Source organism: Bufo bufo, chromosome 2 (genome assembly GCF_905171765.1).
Source record: "Bufo bufo chromosome 2, aBufBuf1.1, whole genome shotgun sequence".
In the NCBI taxonomy this organism is placed as follows: Eukaryota; Metazoa; Chordata; class Amphibia; order Anura; family Bufonidae; genus Bufo; species Bufo bufo.
Genome location: NC_053390.1, coordinates 194,485,554 through 194,491,538, shown reverse-complemented (window position 1 = coordinate 194,491,538; position 5,985 = coordinate 194,485,554).

The window sequence follows — 5,985 nt, the reverse complement described above, 5'->3', positions numbered from 1 at the left end:
GTTCCAGTCCTGTGTATGTTCTTCATGGGCGTAGGAAGCGGGGGGGACGGGGGGGACGGATCCTCCCCAGGAAATAATGCGGGGTCGACAGGTTTGGTTAAATCCCCCCCAGGCTCCAGCCAGGCCAGTGGCAGTGTCTGTGTGCGGCGGGGCAGGCAGTATGCGGCGGGGCAGGCGCTGAGATGAGCGCATACATTGTGGAAGCGAAGCGCTCATCTCCATGGTGATCTGTGTCTGTTTATATCGCTGTCCTCAGGCTGCGGAGGAGCAGGGCAGGGAGGTGTGTCCCTTTCCTGTTCCTCTGATAGGCTGCCGGCACTACTAGGCCGGCAGCCTATCAGAGGCCGGCGTAGGCGGCGCGATGACGTCATCGCGCCGCCGGCCTGAGCCGTACAGCGCTGGAGTCAGGACACAGGCTGGAAGAGGCCTGCATCGCATCGTTCCAAAGAGGTAAGTATAAGTGTTCATTTTTTTTTTTTAACTATATTATATACAATAATTTTTTTTTTTAACTGGCACATAAAAGGGGGGCACTGGTATTATACTGGCACATGATTGGGGAATTTGGGGGGGCCCTGGTATTATACTGGGCTGGCACATGATTGGGGAATTTGGGGGGGCCCTGGAATTACTGGCACAGATTGGGGGGGGGGTCTGGTATTACTGCCACATGATTGGGGGGTCTGTCTGGTATTACTGGCACATGATTGGGGGGGGTCTGGTATAGTGGCACATGATTAGGGGGTCTGGTCTGGTATTACAATACTGCCACATGATTGGGTGGGTCTGGTATTACTGGCACATGATTGGGGGGGGGGGTCTGGACTGTCGGGTATTACTGGCACATGATTGGGGGGGTCTGGTATTACTGGCACATGATTGGGGGGGTCTGGTATTACTGGCACATGATTGGGGGTCTGGTATTATACTGGCACATGATTGGGGAATTTGGGGGGGTCTGGTATTACTTCCACATGATTGGGGGGGGGGGGGTCTGGTATTACTGGCACATGATTGGGGGGATCTGGTATTACTGGCACATGATTGGGGGGTCTGGTATTACTGGCACATGATTGGGGGGTCTGGTATTACTGGCACATGATTGGGGGGGTCTGGTATTACTGGCACATGATTGGGGGTCTGGTATTATACTGGCACATGATTGGGGAATTTGGGGGGGGTCTGGTATTACTGGCACATGATTGGGGGGTCTGGTATTACTGGCACATGATTGGGGCGTCTGGTATTACTGGCACATGATTGGGGGGTCTGGTATTACTGGCACATGATTGGGGGGTCTGGTATTACTGGCACATGATTGGGGGGGCTGTTATTACTGGCACATGATTGGGGGGGCTGTTATTACTATCACATGATTGGGGGGGCTGTTATTACTAGCACATGATTGGAGAGGCTGTTATTACTGGCTGATGAGAGGCACTGGGGGGATGATGAGAGGCACTGGGGCTCTTATCTGAGGTCTGATTGGGGGTCATTCATATTGGGGTCTGAGCTGAGGTGTGATCTGAGGTCTTATTAACATTGGGGATCTTATTGGGGCTGTTAGCTGAGGTCTGATTAACATTGGGGGTCTGACCTGAGGTGTAATGAAAAATATTTTTTTCTTATTGTCCCCACTTCCAGCCCGGAGCCCAGCTGCCCAGAGCACTGATCCGGAGCAGCTTGGAGAAAAAGGCCTCACAGTCTCCCACACTCCTTTTGCCCGGCCAAGCCACCTCAGGCAAGCCAGCCAGCACCCCTGAGTCTTCAGAACTGTAAGTGTGGGGGAGGATTCACACACATACACACACACACACAATTCAAATTTAACGATATAAACAACTTGCAGTTTACTGAATAAGAATATACCTGGCGAGCAAAAATGCTGTCCCCCCCAGATTTTTTGGGGTTCCTACACCCATGATGTTCTGCCTTCGTGAGAGGGCTTCTGGGTTCTCCGGAGGGAGGACATCTAGTCTGTGTGCAACTCTGCCTATGACCACCATGCTTCTGTTCCGCATGGGGTCCAGGAATCTGCTTGTGTGCTGGTTCCCGTTTGTCTTGTCTGTACTGTGTCCTGAGTTTGTTTGGGTTCCAGTCCTTCTGTTGTCTGGTCCGCAGGTGTGAACAGTGAGCCCTCAGCCAAGTTCATCCCCACTATCAAGCGATCTGTGAAGAACGGGGCTGACTTGTTCTCCGCCCTCTGGGTTTGGCCTCTTGTCTTGCCGGTGCACTTGGTTTAGTGGTAGGGCTACCAGTATTACCCTTGCCTGCTGTTCCTGCATTGCTGTCATGTTCCGTTATTACATGCATAATAAAGTACTCAGTTGATTTCCTGGTCTGTAATATGCCTGTGTTCTGTTTGCAAGACGTTCCGCAGGTCTGCCCGGCCACCGGAACGTGACAAGTGATGCAACAAGACAATAACATAATGCATACAAGAAATCAAGTAAAGAACAGTTGAAAAAGATGATTTGTGTTTTGGAATGGCAAAGTCATTGACTTTATTGTCTTGAGTCTTGACCTTATGCCTATCAAGATGTAGTGGCATGACCTGAAGAAGGTTGTGCTCTCAAGTCATCTCATAAATTTGGATGAACTGAATCACATTTGCAGGACGAAACTGTCCAATATTCCTCCTTAACATTGTGCAAATCTTTATATGGCTGATTGTGTCTCATTACCCCTGTAAAAAGCTGATTTTGAAGGTGGATAGCTGCAGTCAGCAAGGTTGCTGTGGGGGTGGCCATTCAGATAAATGATTTTCATATAATATAATAACAGCTTTTTTTTTCACACCATAACTAGTTCCACTGTCGTAGATCTGCTCAGCTCCTCCTGCTCTGTAACATGCTGCTGGAAGATTACAATGTATTTTCATGGTGACAGGTTCCTCTTAAAGGGAATGTGTCACCATGAAAATGCAATGTAAGCTACAGGCAGCATGTTATAGAGCAGGAGGAGCTGAGCAGATACAGTTTTGTGGGAAAAGATTTAGTAAATCTGTAATTTATTCATTTAAATTCCTGCTCATTCTGGGCTTTGAAGTCAAGGAGGCGGCCCTATCAGGGCAGGCTGTCAATCACCGATAGGACCATCTCCTTGGCTTTAAAGTCCAGAATAACCATAAATTTAAATGTATGAATTACTATTTTTATTGAATCTTTTCCTATTAGTATATATCAATCTGCTCAGCTCCTCCTGCTCTATAACATGCTGCCTGCAGCTCAGATACCTTTAAACTCTGCTTTTCTGCTACTATGTTTATAATGTATTAATCAAGATGTGCTGTAGATAACAGGGCCGTTTGAAGGAATTTGGGGGCCCCAAGCAAAATAGACATGGAGGCCCCCCCTCTCCACGCCCTCCCCACCTTATGCACGCAAGGCCTACAGGAACCACAGTATAGCCATACAGTTTAAGTTCACCCACACCCACATAAAAAAGGAGGTTTACAGTGCAAATACTGCTGTTGCATTTAATGTGCATGAAATTTGAACATTTTCAACAAATGTCCTACTTACTCTCCCCCTCCCTGTTTTTTTTTTTTACTCCCTACCCTACCTTAGATAAGTTCCTAAGTTAATTCAATCCTCCGGCTCCTTCCCTGGACCCTGTAGCGTGGCCGAGCTCCTCGCTCTCTACCTCCAGTCCTGGCTGTCAGTCAGTGCGGCCGGGAACCGCGTGGTACAGGTCAGGAGATTCAGTTTCCTGTTCCCGGCTGCGGCCGGACTAAAAGGAAGTGAGCACTCAGTGTACACTTCCTGTCAGTCCGGCCAGGAACAGGAAACTGAATCCCCTGTTCCTGTACCGCGCGGTACCCGGCCGGACTGAGTGACAGCCAGGAGGTAGAGGAGGAGAGCTTGGCCATGCTACAAAGCAGCAGTCAGCAGAGGAGGAACTTGGGAGGTAACCAGGAGTGCTGCAGCCGCCTGAGCAGGGGCGTAGCTAGAAATGCATGGGCCCCATAGCAAAAAAATGTATGCCCCCCCCCCCGTGCCATCCACAGATCCCCCTCCCCTAAACAGTGCCATCCACAGATCTCCCCCCTAAACAGTGCCATCCACAGATCCCCCCTAAACAGTGCCATCCACAGATCCCCCCCTAAACAGTGCCATCCACAGATCCCCCCTCCCCTAAACAGTGCCATGATGGCACTGTTTAGGGGAGGGGGGATCTGTGGATGGCACTGTTTAGGGGGGATCTGTGAATGGCACTGTTTAGGGGGGAGATCTGTGGATGGCACTGTTTAGGGGAGGGGGGATCTGTGGATGGCACTGTAGGGGGATCTGTGGATGGCACTGCCAATCCATCCACAGATGCCCCTACAGTGCCATCCACAGATCCCCCTCCCCGACGCTCACAGCAGTATATTTATAAACTAATCAGTAACTACTTTAACTTTAATCATTGCTCATTGCTCATTGCTGAGCTCTTTACTTGGATTATTTGGATATCTTACTTTGTCTTAGCTCCGGTAATAGCAGGCAGTGCGGGGGGCGGCGCTCACTCACTGACGTCACGCGCCTGCGCCGCCTAGTGGGAGGAACAGGCGCGTGACGTCAGTGAGTGAGCGCTGCCCCCCGCACTGCCTGCTATTACCGGAGCTAAGACAAAGTAAGATATCCAAATAATCCAAGTAAAGAGCTCAGCAATGAGCAATGATTAAAGTTAAAGTAGTTACTGATTAGTTTATAAATATACTGCTGTGAGCGGCGTGGCCCTGTATATTCTAACCCCCAGGCAAGCGTCCCTGTCACCATGGGAACGCCTGGGGGTTAGAATATACCATCGGATTTGAGTTTTTACGATCTCACTGAGCTCGTAAAACTCTGATCCGATGGTATATTCTAACCCCCAGGCAAGCGTCCCCGTCACCATGGGAACGCCTAGGGGTTAGAATATACCATCGGATCTTCTGAGTTACTCAGTGGCCTGGCTGGAAGTTGGCCCCGGGCCAGCTCGGGGCCCCAAGCAATTGCTTGTTTTGCCTGTCTGTTAGCGACGGGCCCGGTAGATAACCACAGATCGTGGGTGAACTCGGTCTGGTGGTACCATGGGAAATGGATCCAACTGTGACCTAGTTCAAAAGAAAATAACCAGCCAGTTTCCTTGTTCAAGGCCTGAGGATCTATGTGCATTACAAAAGATGGACAGGTTGGTCCTGCCCAGTGCTTCGCTCTTGTGGATTTTGCCTCCAGCCACCTTGAAGTTATTCTTGCTTTTTGTGGTCCTATTTGTAAAGACAAATACTTAAAATACAGCCAGCTCACCAATAAGTCCATAGCACACAGGAAACCCATATCTGCAGTGGTATATGGAGGCAAAATGTTCAGTAGTGTGAAAACACATCTTCTCCAGCACCCACCTGGATAAAATCCAAAGTGTCTTTATTTCAAATATATTTAAAAACACCAGGAAGTCAAATGCAGAGTCGAATACATCTGAAAGGTTTTCAACAGTTGGAGGGGACGGGGGCAGTGCCAGGGACGGGACTCTTCTTTACTAATACGTATGCTTGGAAACAGGTGTACATGCAGGCTAAAACTGGGTCTGGCATAGTTTTTCCACCAGACGCACGGCTGCCGGAGAATTAGCCAACTTGATGACGTGGGCATGTCTAGTCATAAATTAGGCTAATCCTCCAACAGCGCATGGGTAAACGTGAAAATGCTGTCTTTGTAAATGTGCCCCACTTTCTATTTGTGACTACTCTGTGCCTTGTCCCTTATTAATGCATTTGATTACTGAACTGCTCTCTTGGTTATGACCCTTGTCTGTATTCGAGACCATGGCCTGCTGACCATGCTCCAGCTCCTCTGTCTATGCTCCACACCACTTCTGCTATTCCACAAACTCAACACTACTTTTCCTCACTTATGCACTTTGGCTCTGCTTTCCTTTCCTGGTTGCTTCCTGGATTGCCTGATTTCCTTACTGACTGTTTCTAATCTCCAGTTTAGCTGTTGCTGCTGTGTTGGCCAA